The following is a 15136-nucleotide window of genomic DNA, read 5'->3' as shown; positions in this document are numbered from 1 at the left end:
TCAGTGATACAGAAATTAGTGAAAGCAGTATGTAGATCCAGCAACTGTAGAAACAACTCAGCAATTTGGACCACCAATTTGGAGTCATTCCTGGAAATTCAGCCGATAGCCTATTTTTTTCCAGTCCTCTTAGTGATTCTGTAAGCAACTTAGTAGTACTATGCAATAAATTCCTTTCTGCTTCAACTAGTTGGAGAAGATACTGGGTTTTTGCAACTGAATGTGATAGATGCATAATGGTTCTAACTTTATTTTTTCCCAAGTATAGTTCATTAATTAATCCATTCTCTTCCCACTGATTTAAAATGTAACCTTTATCATAAGCCAAATACTCATATATATTTTTGTCTGTTTAAAAAAATTTTTTTTTAAAATTTTTTCCTAGTCTCCTGTCTTTATTGATCTGTGGCTATAGCAGGATTCTAGGACACCCAGGGCAGTGGGCAGGTCACATGTGTCTCTGCCTCACATTGTTATTTTTATTTGATTTTTTTTTTCTATTCTATTCTATGGCCAATGCCACCCTTTTTTGATTACTGCTTGAGGATAATCTTTAATGTTTTTGGATAAGTGCCCCTGAGTCCAACATTTTATAAACCTCGTGAATTTTTCTTCCAGATGAGTGTTTTTGCTAAGTTCTAAATATATCTTCATTGAATTTTGATTGAATTCAGGAGATAACTTACATCTTAGAGTATTAAATAGTCCCATCTTGAAACCTATGTCTCTCCCCTTAAGCAGTCCTTATATCCAGCTTTTTGTTGTGGCTGCTCTTGATATTGATCTTACAGATTTATTTTCATGACAGTCCCCAGATATTTTCTATTGTTTGTGGTTGAGAGTGATATAATGTGCATTGTAGATTTTAGCTAGCTTTATCTGGAATATATTGATTTGTACATGTTTAATTTTTAACTACCTTCCTGAACTCTTTCATAAATTCTTATAATCTTCAGTTACTCATACTCAGGCTATTGGTTTTATCTATAAAATGATGGTGCTTCCTCCTTTCTAATAGTTACACTACATCTTGCCTTATTGTGCAGTTATCATTAGTACAGTATGGTGGATTAGGTATGCTTTTGAAGGATCATCTGGGTGGGATCATGAGAAGAAGAAATCCTTATGGGTTGGGCAGTTTTCTTGAGATCAAGAGGTGTGTTCTGTGTTTGATTCCTCCCAGACTGTGATGCAGCACACATTCACCCACGCTTCTGCCATTCTTTCCAAGATTCCCTTGCTTGGCATGATCTTACTACCCTGTATTTAGCCGCAGATGATCTCATGATCTTCCCAATGGAAGAGAACACAAATTTATATCAATGGGAGCACTTGTTCTCTGCGTCTTTTCCTGCTATCCATTCCTTCTATATTTTTGTGGCAAAGCCATGGTGTTCAGAAGCTATTTCTGACTATGCCAGCCATTAGAACATGAAAGAGAATCTGTAAAGATTTGGAAGAATGGAAATATCCAGAGTTAATAGGAGTGGAGAAAAACAAGACCCTGTTGTTGTATAAATGAGTCCCTACGAACTCACAGGAGAACAACTTGGCAATATACTTTGAGATCTTTATAATGCACATGTGCTATGTTAATTAAATTCCTCTGTTGTAAGTAACAGGCAGCAACTTGAATTGACTTATAAGAAACTTCATCTTTTTTTTTTTTTTTTTTTTAAGACTATGGCATCATCACAGGCAGTTTGAAGGTAGAGTTGCAGTTGGGCCTTAAAACAGCATAAGAACTTGGGGTGCCTGGTCTCAGTCATTTAAGCAGCTGCCTTTGGCTCAGGTCATGATCTCAGGGTCCTGGGATAGAGCCCCACATGGGGCTCCCTGCTCAGCGGGGAGCCTGCTTCTCCCTATCCTTCCCACTTGTGCTCTCTTTCTCAAATAGATAAACTGTTTTGGGTTTTTTAAAGATTTTATTTAAGAACCAGGATACATGGGGCATTAAGGACTCAGGTCTTGACTCCCCTGTTGCCCCCCGCTCCATGCATCTCTTCCTCTTCTTACCTGTACTTGCTTGTAATTCATGTTTGTTCTTGCCATGGAGTTGGGCTCTCAGAGGTACTGTGTGGCGCTTCTGACACCTATCCACTTCTCCAAATTCTATGTCCTTGATCTTGAATGTGCCTCTTTGCCCATGGTGTTTAAGCTTCCTCAATGGCCACTTGGTGTACTGACCTCTTAATTTTAGACTCTGTCCTCATCTTTTACTCAACATTGATGTTTCACCATTCTGTCTTTTTCGGTCTGACCTTGGTCTCAAGCTTTGTTCCAACTGCCTTAGTAATAAGCTATATCTGACATTGTATCACTAGATAAACTGCCTGAATTCCTACTTCATCATGGAGATAAGGGATTTTTTAAATAATTTTTTTTATTGCACATTGACTCTCAAAAATTACTGGCCCTCTCTATAATTTGGGTAAGCGTGTAAGTGACTTTGTGCCAGTTTTGGTGTGGGGTCTACTTGAAAGAGAAATAGGACCTGTTCAGGCATCATTCTGGTTTGGGGCTGCCAGTCTCTGCCCTAAGATAGTAAGGACGCAAGCCAGCCTAGTCTCTCATTTCATCTTTCTTGGCTTATGATAATGAAGTGACTCAGCTTGGGAGTTTATAAAACAATGAGTCATCCAAACTATAGAATGAAGAGTAGTACTTTTTTAAAACTAACCTTACTCCGTTCCCCTTTCTCTCCATAGGCTTATCTATGATATGTCTCTATGGTTAGTTACCAGTTCTTATTATTAGGTGAAACTCTGAATGTGGAGTGATCACTACCACGCTGGTCTTCTCTGGACACCATGTCACTGGGATATATCCTGTTAGTCACCTCTTGAATTATTAGTGGTTCTGGAAAACCATTTAAAAAATTCCCGAAACTATAGTGGGAGAGGGTTTGGAGACTTTTTCAGCTTTAGGCAGGGAAAAGAATATCTTTCAAGTTGGACGTTTCCTGAGAAACTCATTAATTCGAAAGCCTTTCTTCTATGGTTGCTTTCTATTTACAAATATTTAACAGCTCCTTGGCAGCAGGAGGCAGGGTTAAGAGCTGTGTACTTGCAACTCTTTCATGCCTTTCTGGGATAATGCTTCTGTTTTTCTAAAAATGGAAAAATTCATTAATTGATGTCTAACTTATTTGTGGTTTTAATCACCATATCATGGCATGGGCTGATGTCTTAAATGTTAACACGTATGGGGGAAAATATCTCTGAGAAACCAGACCGGACACTTAATACCATGATAATAATCTATTTTTATGTATGCTAGAAGCAACTGGATAGAACAATTTGAAGTCATTAAAACTGTTCTCATGCATTCTCAATAGGTTTTCCAGAGGACTATTAGTACTTACCCTTATTTGTTCACTAAAAGGCCATGTAGAGAAATAAACTCATTTCTCTCTTTAAACATTGGCTCTGATTAGCAGGCCTCCTTTTTTCAACCAAACAAGTGAAATTTTATGACGTCGATTAGTTTGGTCAGTCGTTAACTTGCCATCTGTAGTGAACAGATTATTTTGTAGGGAAAATTAACTACTTTATTCTTTCAACTGGTGTTCTTCTCCATAGCCTGAAATTAAAAAAAAAAAATTTTTTTTTTGTTTTTGTTTTGGTGAACTCTCCAGTACACATTCTCTCCTGATCGTCTCATATGTGTGTCAGCTGCTGGTTCCTAGCCAAATGTGGAATTCATTAACTAAGCACTGCCAGGGCCTTTTCTGTGGGATTCCCCCCGCCCCTACCCCTTCCTCCCATTTCTGGAGACTTCTATTCCTTCTGAATGTCCCTGTCTGGGAAAGATTATTTTGGCCAAGCCTGGGGGGCGGTGGAGGGGGGCATTGGGAAATAAGAGAGGGCAGCTCTTTGTTGGCAAGCAGAAGTGGTGCCTCACTGACTTCAGAGAAATGTGAGTGGGGCTGGTGGGAAGCTCAGAGAGTCCCGGAGTTTTTAAGAAGTGTAAGTGATCTCATTCTTTTTCCTTAAATGACTTCAATCCCATGAAGCCAGAAGGATGCCTGAGAGTTTGACATTCAAGCTCTTTTTACAGAGTCGTGGATGCACAGATATGAAGTCCAACCATAGCAATGTGTGGTGTGGGGGCACTAAAGTGGTACTACTGAGCACTCAAAAATGAGTCCCTTGCTGGATTTGTCCAGTTTACGGGACTCTGTTACTATTGCCCATTGCATGGTTGTCCTAACCAGCAGAGTGGTCCTCAAATGGTAGGCACCAGGGGCCAACCCAGTTGTTAAAAAATTAAAATACTTCCAGGATCCTCCGGGTCTTCCCCAGATGCACTAACTGAAGTGTTACTCATCTAGCAAGAGGGAGGCCTTCCTTGGATGGCAACCTTTCTAATCTCTCAGTGCCTGGGTCACATCAGTTGGTAAATATTTTAATGATCACTCCTAATAACCAGTCTTCTTTCCAGTTCATTCATTCATTCATTCTGCCAACCCATTCATTCATTTTTAAAACTTACTCAACCAATACTTACCGCTGTCCTGCTGAGTGCAAGGCATTGTTGTAGATGCCTGAGAAACACAAGTGACTTTGATGGACTATGATGGACAACTAGTCTGGTGGCATTTACATTCAAGTGGAGAGAACAGACCATCACCATGAATGCAAAGATGTAGACGTGATGGTTTAGTAGTGATGGGTGCTGTGAAGGCAGGATAAACCTAATGAGGTACAGGGGTCCCGCCCTTATCTGTGGGTTCCCTTTCAGCAGTTTTAGTTACCACGTCAGCTGGGGCTGGGAAGCAGATACACCTGCTTCTGATGAATCATCAGATGGCCAATAGCAGCCTAACTGTACGTCAGGACACCTGCATCGTTCACCTCCCTTGGTCCCTTCTCCTGCGCATGTCATCTCACATCACCTAGGAAAGGTGAGTACAGGACACTAAGATATTTTGAGGGAGAGAGAACGCATTCACATAACTTTTACTACAAGCATATTGTTATAATTGTTCTGTTTTATTATTAGTTGTTGTTGTCAATCCCTTACTGCACCTATTTTATAAATTCAGCTTTATCATAGGCATGTATGTTTAGGAAAAACACTATTTGTAGGGATCAGTACAATCCCCAGTTCAAACATCCACGGGGGTCCTTGGAATGCATCTCCCGTGGATAAAGGGGGGTGGCTCTAACTGCTAAGGAGGGGCTCCTTAGATGGGGGGGTTAAGGGAAGCCTCCCTGAGGGGAAGCATTAGCTGAGACGCTAATAGGCAATTTTTTTTTTTTTTTATGATAGTCACAGAGAGAGAGAGAGAGAGAGGCAGAGACACAGGCAGAGGGAGAAGCAGGCTCCATGCACCGGGAGCCCGACGTGGGATTCGATCCCGGGTCTCCAGGATCGCGCCCTGGGCCAAAGGCAGGCGCCAAACCGCTGCGCCACCCAGGGATCCCTAATAGGCAATTTTGATGTCTCCTGGGCCCCACAGTGTGTCTCAGGGCTGGCACGCTGCCGGCTGGTGCTCTCCTCCAGGTACTTCCAGAATCCTGGTTCAGGCGATGGTGGAAGTGGAAGGAAGGGAACACGTTTTTCCAGATTTTGCCACATTTGCTAGCAATACTGGTGAAGGAATTTGCGTGGACAAACCCAGAGACCAAGAGGGGAGGTACCACACTGTTAAACAGCGGAGGAGATGGATAAAGTCAGAGGTGAAATAAAAAATGGGTTCATTACTGTAGTCAGTCAACCATATTGTCTTTAACTTTTCTCTTTTAGCCAAGATAGTCACATTTTTAAAAACTTGCTGTTTTGCTCTCCATGTGCACAGCCACCTGCTCTTCTAGTTTTGGATGCAGTCTCTTGGGATCTTCTTAAACTTCTTGGAGGATACAAATTGGAATATTTTTTTTCCCCTAGATTTTCTTGGTTCTGTGAAATGTGGCTTTTTTTTGTTTTGGTTTTTCCTTAGGGGTCATTATTTTTTTAGAATATGCTCATCTTGGTCCCTCTCACCAGTGCTGTGATTTGTCTCAGATGTCTGCTGATGCCTGGATCTCTGTTCCCTCTTGTGAAGGATTGGGTTGATTAACAGATGGTACAGCTGTGAGCTTTTCCAATCCGTCTTTCTTCCAACTGGCCTCTCCCCTGCATGGGAGAGCTGCTGGCAGTTTGGGTGTACTTGGCAGACTTTAATTTAGAGAATAAAAGCAGGCAAATACCTAAATGAGGATCACTTTACTCTGCGGTATCAGTATCCACAGGGGCAACCTTGATTCTATCCATATTTAGATGTGGCTATTTTAGAGAATAGCCTCTAGTTTTTGTTGGAGGCTCCATGCTGGTGCCACCCATCCTTCTGCATGGCCAGGCATCTGGGGAAGGAGCAAATGGCTGAGAGGAGCAGCTGTTGCCTTGGCAGAAAGAGACTTCTATTTTTCTGTCCCTTTCTTTGTACCTGCCTCTGCCTGGCCAGAGCCTCTCAAGGGGTTAGCCAAGGCGAGTGGCTTCTATCCTCACTGTGTCATTCTCTTGTCTCTCATGTTATCTGTCAACATGATGCTGTCTCCTTTCTATCTTCCAGAAGTTTATCAAATCTCTTGTCCACTGAGGCCCTGGATAGTGAGAGAGACACACGTGTTTCCTCTTTTGTCTTGAACTGGAAGCTCACCTAAACCTTTACCACCTCACCATAAACCCTTCCCAAATTAAGATATCCAAACATGAAATCCTCAAGTTAAGGGATATAAGCAAACTGATTTATATTACCATTGTCCATTTTCTATCATTTATAGCACTTTGTGGCTCAATTTTTCCTTTGTGACAAAAAAATGGATATTAATTTTAAGGATTTCTTTTCAAAAGGCACATTCTCATAAAGCCCACTCTCAGTTGCCTTTTGGTGCTAGTTGTTCCAGGGCCAGATCATGCAAAGCAGTTTCAGGCTTAATCTAATTTAAACTGAACAGTCTTTCCCTTAAAACTGCTCTATGGCTCTTGGAAATGTCTTTAATCTGTCTGGGGAAGACACATTTAGACATGAATAACGATTATTTTGAAATCTCTCTGCTGAAAAAAAATCTCAAGTAAAGTAAACCCTTTGGCCTCTCCCTCCCCCTCCTCTCCTTCCTCCCAACCAAGCCACCTGCCCCAGCAAAGAAATTTCCTGAAGATACACTGTTCTCACGCCAATGATTCTGCCCAAGAGATTCTGGGCTCACAAGTACTTCAGGCAGCTTGCCCACCCTGCACCCTGGTCAGCAGCCAGAGGTTATCCAACAGCACAAACCTCTAGTTACTTACCCCCAGCTTTAAGATTTAAGACTTAGGGAGGATGACCAATTCTTTCATCTCTTTGCCTTGAAGTGTTGGTGGGAGCCTTTTTTTTTTTTTTTGGCTTGGGGAAATGAGAAGAAAATCCTGACTGCTTACAATGTCCTTGTAAATGGTGCTAATGGTGTTCATAATAGTGTGCCTTTCTTTCGCCCAGAACACTGGCAATTTATCTCTGGCTGGAATTTTGTTTGCCCACTGAATCATGAAAGGCATATGATTACAATTCCTAGAACTTAAATAGGAAACATTTTGGCTTGGTTTGGAATTTATTAACTCCAATGAACCAGTACACACTGAGGAAAAAAAAGAACATACAGGACACTAATTAATCCTTTATATACGTACATTCTCATTGTAACACGGATGCGGATAATCTCACACCCTCAGTATTTTCCAATATTTGAACTATTTCCAATTGAACTCTTTTATTTCAGTTGAGGGTTTTGTTGTTGTTTTGTTTTTGGTTTACAACTGGTATAAGGTAGAAAGTCTGGGATGAGGCCATGTAGCTTACACCATGGTCTCAGTTGTATATACTAGTATGTAACCAGTTGTGTGTGTCTCAGAGGTCATCAGTGCAGGAGACCCACAGAAAAGCTTTCTTCTGTAGGGACCAGTAAGGATCTAGGGACACTGTATGTAACCTTGGGCTCCCTTTACTTACTTCCATGAAGCCAGAATGCTTTGCTGCTTACCCAGATCCCATCCTGGAAAGGGACCGAGGATGAGTGAATCCATCTGAGAGCCAGAGAATTTCAGATGAGATGATGGAGTTCCTAAAGGACTGTTTAAATAATGTTAGGGGACTGGGGATCCCTGGGTGGCTCCGTGGTTTGGCATCTGCCTTCGGTCCAGGGCATGGTCCTGGAGTCCTGGGATCGAGTCTCACGTCGGGCTCCTTGAATGGAGCCTGCTTCTCCCTCTGCCCATGTCTCTGCCCGCCCCCCAATCTCACATAAATAAATAAATAAATTAATTAATTAATTAAATTAAATAAATAAAAAAATAAAGTTAGGGGACCAAGTTTATTGTGGTCAATAAAAACATAGGTTTCCTCTCTATGCAGCAGGTGGGAATACATGAAGAAGCAGTAAAAAAGCTTCCATCTACTCTGTACTATGGTGTGGATAAATCCGTGACTCTGATAGTGTATTGAATGACCTATTTCTCCAGACTGAGATACAAATGTGTTCACGTTTCTTATTTTTCCAGTTGCCAATTTAAACACTCACAAAGTCTTCCTCTTGAGTTCTCTCCTTCTATATCCTCAATTGTCCAAGGAAGGACCTCAGTCAAAGGAGACCGGCTCTGCCGTAACATTCCAGAGGAATCCAGGAACTGGATGAATCAGTCCATCAGACCTACTGCTGTAATTGTCGCTGTCAGACATCTGATTCCGCTTGTGCCCTGTTGCGGTGATGTCTTTGCTAGTCCACATGCATCCCTGTGCTGTGGGTTTAGACCGACAAGCCTTGGCATGGGTCACTGGTCCAGAGGTGCTTGTCACTTCACCCTCATGCTGTTAAAGAACCAGCCTCTCCCCTACCGCGTTTCATACCCCTGTGTTGAGCTCCGGCACATCCCACACGCTTCCCCTTTCTTCTGGTTAGTGCTTTTGTGGGGCTCTGCTATTCTTTGTGAGCAGAACTTGGTCAGACCAGCACAATCCATTCTGACAAGTTCTCTAACTTTGAATCTCAGCATCAGGAGTTGAATTTCCTCCAGGAAACCATTGGCTTTCTGGAAATTAGTCTGGCCCACTTCAGGGTATATGTATTAAGGTGTCTCTGGGAAAAGCAAACTCCATCTAGTGGCAAGAGGTTCTCCTTTGCCTTTCAGCCTTGAAATGAATGACCTCATTCTACATTTGCTTAACTAAGCCAGGCCCTGCAAGCGATATCTCCTGTTGCTGCTAGTCGAAATTCATCTCAAGGAAAGAGAGGCACATATACGATGAATTTTTTATATTGCAATTTAAAATGTGCAAATAATGCGAAATGTATAACAACTCAAATACTGCCCACATGGTGGTTTATTGAAATATTACTTCTTATTTTCATTTTGCTGCTGGAAAACTTAGAAATATTTAAGATAGTTTCCCTCTCGATCTTGTTCCCAGTTTTAAGGGCTTTGTTTCCTTTGCCACAGATGCTTTTGCAGTGCCCCTTGACCAACGGCCCCCCAGCAGAGAGGTATGCATACCAGAACAGTCCACTCTGGGGTAGAGGGACTCAGGAAAGGTCCGTGACAGTGCTGAAATTCTAGGGTACCTGCTACTCTAACATGGTTTACGAGGAGCTGGACAGGCCCTAGGTAGGCATGTCTCTGTGGCTCCTTGAGACCTCTCATCACATAAATAGAGTTATTGCTGGAGAAGGACCAGAGTGAGGGCCTCTTAATTGTGGGGCCTAAGTCAGGGCCCCTTCCTGCCCAGGTCTATTGTTGGTACTGGTCTGTGCTATGGATTATTCATGATGAGTGAGACTCACTGGTGCCAGTTGATAGATTACATTACATTACAATGGCAAGCTTAGAATTTTCCTTGCTGAGCAAGTCCTTTTGTGGTGTTTGTGAAACATTGTCAGATTGGCTCCCCCCACCCTATCCAGATCAGCTTTGAGAACTTTCCCAAGTGTGAGCAAAGATGTGAAATCCTTGACAACGGGAAGAATTATGGTTTACCAAATTTCCAATGGGATAATTTCCCTTTCTCATTTCCAGCACATTGGAGGCATAGACCTCCAGGAATATTCTTCATCAGAGCTATGGGAAAAACTTGATTTCATAAGTGCTGAGAACCCAGCCTGCACCCATGACAGAAATCAGGGACATGCTATGATTTGTAAATAGTAAAGAAGACAGAAGATTATCTCCCTGCCTCTTCTCCTTCCTCTTTCCTTGTCTCTTCTCAGCATTTGTGACACTTTGAGGGCTCCAAAAGCCTGGGAAAATGTACAGCCCCCCCCTGACCAGGAATCAGTAGTAGCTTTCCTGCAGGGAGGAAGATTTAATTAATGAAAAAAAATGTATAAATGTGTGCTGTTAGTGTCATCTAGAGAAAAGATGGAACATGGGGTTTCCATCTCATTTCTTTGGTAGGCAGCTCAGATTGAATTTGGAGAATCTGTTCTTTCCTTGAAGTTCAGCTGTTGCTTTGACCAAAAAAAAAAAAAAAAAAAAAAAAAAAGAAGGCAGGGTCCTGGACCAACCAAAAACGATGGATGCTGTTACCAGAATTTATGCCATATCTGCTAGCAGTCCTATGGGAGGTGGTCCACATAAAAGGCTGATGTACCATGGTTCTGATGTGGATTGCAGCCACAAGAAATACACCCGATAATGAGGAATGTTTTGAAGCTGAAAATTTCAGAGAGTCAAGGAACTCAGATGTTGAATTCAAGACAGTGATTTCAGCATACCGTTTAGCCCCTTCATGCCTTCCCCTGTTCCATATTTTGATGGAATCCATTGAAAAAAAATCCAGTGAGAGGGAACTCTGTATTAGCAATGGAAACTGAGGAAGGTTATTAGCTACAAGTTAGAAACTTTGAGGATTTTTTTTTTTTTTTTGTAAGCTAGGAGTAGGTGAATCTGGGTTGATGGCTCATGATGGAAGACTGTTCAAGAAGCAGTTAGAAAAAGGCCTTCAACCCACAGAAGTCTGTGGACTCCTTTAACCCAGAATGGCAGAGCTGAAGATGATAGTGGTATAGTAGATGCTTTAAAGCTCCACTCACCTCCTCTTTCCCAGGCCCAGAAATCCATCCCCAGCTGCAACCCAACACCCTTCTCTAGGGGACCGTCCTCCAATGACAGGAACTGTCTTAAATGGTGCTGACTGAAAAGTTACCTGCTACAACCCCCTCCCCACTGCCCCTGCCCTGACCCCTTGCCAGAGGCTGGCCAGACCACAGGCATTACCAGTTCAGTCTCTTTTTCCTCCGGGTAAGACAACCTGTGTGATATAATTCATGCTCAAGAACTCCCAGTGAGGTCAAGCTGAGCTACACTTTAGCTGAAACCACCACTTTGCCCAATCCTGCTTCCCTCCCTCCCTAAGGACTTCCCCGAAGAACACTCCCTCAACAAATCACTGGCACAGGCATCCTCACCTCAGGCTTGGCTACCAGGAAACCTGACTTCAAACAGTGACCTTGGAGTGCATCCTCTAGGGATGGGATCCTGGGCTCAGGTCCCTCAGTGACAGCAGCAAGCACCCTGTCCCTTGGGGGTGGGCACAGCATGGACAGCCCTTGGTATGGTAGCAGCAGAATTGCTAATGAGTTTCTTTCTGGTGAGCAAGTGGAAGCAAATACACTAGTTTGTGCAACGTCTTGGCCTCACAGCGCCCATTGCTATTTGAAGTTATCTTGTTTAAATCTTTGTTTTCATGCTTTTGCTTGTTCTCCACCAGAACTCAAAATCCAGCACATCCCAGACCTTGTCCGTCTTCTTCACTCCGGTTTCTCCATAGCTACAACGGTGCCCAGCATTTAGTAGCTAGTCAGTGACCATTGGCTAAATGAATAAGACTTTCATAGATGGGTTGGAAGAAAGAATGGCTGAAAAGGAGATCGGTTATTAGGTGTGGGGGTCAAAATAGTCACTGAGAAGGCCCAGGTCCTGCCAATCGCACAATCACCATCCGTAGGGTGTGGAGTCCCCCTCCTGCCAGCTGGTAACATTTCAGTTAGTAGATCTCAGGGAATAGTCTCTGTTTAGCTTCTCAAGGGTTTAGCCAAGAAAACTGCTTTCTACTTCCGCTGTGTCATTCTCTTGTTTGCTCTGTTCTATATTCTGTCCACGTGACTCCATCTACTTTCTGGCTTCCAGAAATGTATCAAAATCTGAGGCCCGGGTGGGGAAGCAAGCTCCCTCTCTCATCTTGAACTGGAAGCTCATCAGAACATTTAAGATTCCACAATAATAACACTTCGTGCAATAAAAAAAAAAAAAAATAACACTTCGTGTAGTTATTAATATGTTAGGGCTCAAGTCTTCCGCGCCATTTGTTGCTTTCCGTTTGTTGGTTTTTTTGTTTGTTTCTGTTTTCTTTTTCCTGACTTCCCTAACTGAACAATTTCTAAAATCCCATTTTGATTTATCTATAACATTCTTTTTTAAGTTTTAATTATGACTTTTTATTTTTTCTTACAATGTTCTTAAGTATATCTCTTCGTATAGCTTCGCTCTCGTTGCTCTAGGTATGACATTGTATGTATGCAACTTAGAGTCTCTTGGTGCCAACCACCCACCAGATCAAATGAAGTGTAGAAGCTTTGCCACCTCCTCCATCTGTCTAGCCTCCCCTGTTTATAGTATAATTCCCTTCCTACTTCCTCTACATACATTTAGAACCCAGTGGGGATGAAAGCCTTAGCTCCCAGCGACTCAGACTTTTCTGACATCACTTGGACTGGGCGGGATTGCCTCCTTATGAACCGGTGAAGGTGCAAGTTCGGGCCTCCACTTGGGTTTTGCTGGCCTGGGGAGGGGTGAGGTCAGTTTTGCTGCGGTGTTTGGCTGAAGTAGAACAGTTTTTGTTTAAACATTTTCTGTCTTGCTAGACTGCCCTTTTCCTGGTCCTTTGGCTAATAAAAAGAACAGGCTTTATTTAGGGATTTTGGTTTTTTGTTTTGTTTTGTTTTTTGGTGTATGTCCATTAGTGTTTCTGGGCTGCCAACTTTTTCAGCTCCAAGTCTGAGTTATTTGTAGCAAAAAGCAAAACTAGGCCCCCCTAGACCTTGGGTCTGTCTCAGCTGATCTGCCTTCTTCTCTCCTTTATAATCTCTTTATGTTGGTTTTGTACACGATGTTCATGAGTTTTAGAGGTATTTAGTGGGAGGTACAGGGAAGAGCACATCTACTCTGTCTTCCTGGAAGTGGAAGTCTGCTGTAAAGATTTTTATAACCTTTGGATTTTGACTCAAGTGACTATATTACCTATTAAAATAATTAAATAAAAATGAATGCAATGGAAACAGTAAAAAAATGGATTGGATCCTTTAGATAAATGATGTAATGCATTAGAAAATCAATTAAGGCATTTATTCCAACTCAGAGGGAAATTATATAAAATTAATATAGTGATAGTAAAGATACTGAATATGAAGGGCCATCTGGTGACATGCATTCTTAGAGGGATTCCAAAAAACCAGAACTGAACAGATGAAGGACAATCAGTGGGAAAGAAATTAGGGAATATACTTGACAATTCACAAAATGACAAAAAAATTTTTTTTTAAATATGTGAAAAATCCATGATATCTCTGGGAATTTTTAAAAAAAATCAAAGCAAGGACACAAATTTTCTCCCTTACCAAACAGGCTAAATATTAAAATTTGATGGCAGTCTCAGCTAGCCAGAGTATGAGAAATGGATACTTTCACACAGTGCTATTGGTTGTATAAACTGTTGCAAAATATCTGGAGAGTAATTTTGCAATATACATTAAAATTCCTAAAAATTTTTATTGAGTCTGACCCAATATTTTAGTTCTATTATTGTTTCCTTAGGAAATAGGGAAAAGAGATGAGCAATGATCTAGCTATAGGCTGGTTTATGGCAGCTTTCTATATCACAGTAAAAATTGGACAATTTTATAGCAAAACCCTGGGAAGGAGTTACTGTGGATTAGGCATTTCCTAACCTTTGTCCACATATTAACCCATTTAATCCTTCCAACAACCTAAATGAAGTGTTATTATCATTCTCATTTTCTAAATGAGGACAACTGAAGCACAGAGGGATTTAGTCAGTTGCTGGGATTTGAATTAGTGCCTGGGTCCACGGCTCCCACCACTCTATCGACTGTCTAGATAATGCTTATGTCACATGTATACAATGGCTTATTATACAGCCATTAAAATATTGTGAATGTTCATATTTAAAATATAAAAATATATTCCAAATTGATTATTAATGGAACACTGGCAAGTTACTAAATAACAAGGCAATCTTGGAGGAAAAATAGAAGTGTAGATTTTTTTTTAAATATTCATTTATTTATTTTAGAGAGATTTGAGAGAGCATGAACAAGATGGGGAAAGGGAGAGAGAATCTCAAGTAGACTCCACAATGAGTGTGGAGCCTGATGTGGGGCTTGATCTCATGACCCTGAGATCAGGACCTGGGCTGAAACCAGGAGAAGGATGTTTAACTGACTGAGCCACCTGGGTCCCCCTATACATGTGGATTTTTCAAGTGCAGCATCTAAGTGTAAAATATTCACGGCAGAGGATACATGATTCTTCCTTTAGAGCTGTGGTGCCTTGGAATCATCTTGCTGATTGTGTTGCAGATGCAATGATTTACCTAGTAATGAGAAGTTCTGGGCAAGTGCCAGATAAATTCACATTTACTGCAGTAAGAGGTCTTTCATCAGGAAAACTGAATTTTCTCCAAATTTCTCTAACACTGGATGAGTAAATACATATTTCCTTCCAAAATTGTCATAAGTACTTTAATATTAAAAATTGTTTCCATAAAGCTTTGCAAAACTGATCTCATAATTGGAAACTAGATTTGTCAGCCATGAGATAAGTATGTTTTCCTTAAAATATTAGAGGCTTATTATTAAAAATTATCTTAAAAAACTGTGACTTCTTATGCATTTCTTGTCTCCTTTGCCTTCTTAGAAACTGAATTTACTCATGATTCTTTGCTCTTTCAATGTCACTCCTTTGTAGGTCTTGCTTCTTCAGTGGTTTTATTCTTCATTGCCTATCCTTTCCGAAAGACTTGGGAAATAGACTGAAATTGGGGTGATTCTTTTTTTTTCAGGCTACCATGAACAAAGTGACCTGAACAGAATGATACAGGACAGGA

This window comes from Canis lupus, chromosome 10, assembly GCF_048164855.1.
Source record: "Canis lupus baileyi chromosome 10, mCanLup2.hap1, whole genome shotgun sequence".
NCBI lineage: Eukaryota > Metazoa > Chordata > Mammalia > Carnivora > Canidae > Canis > Canis lupus.
This window is presented reverse-complemented; position numbering follows the sequence as displayed.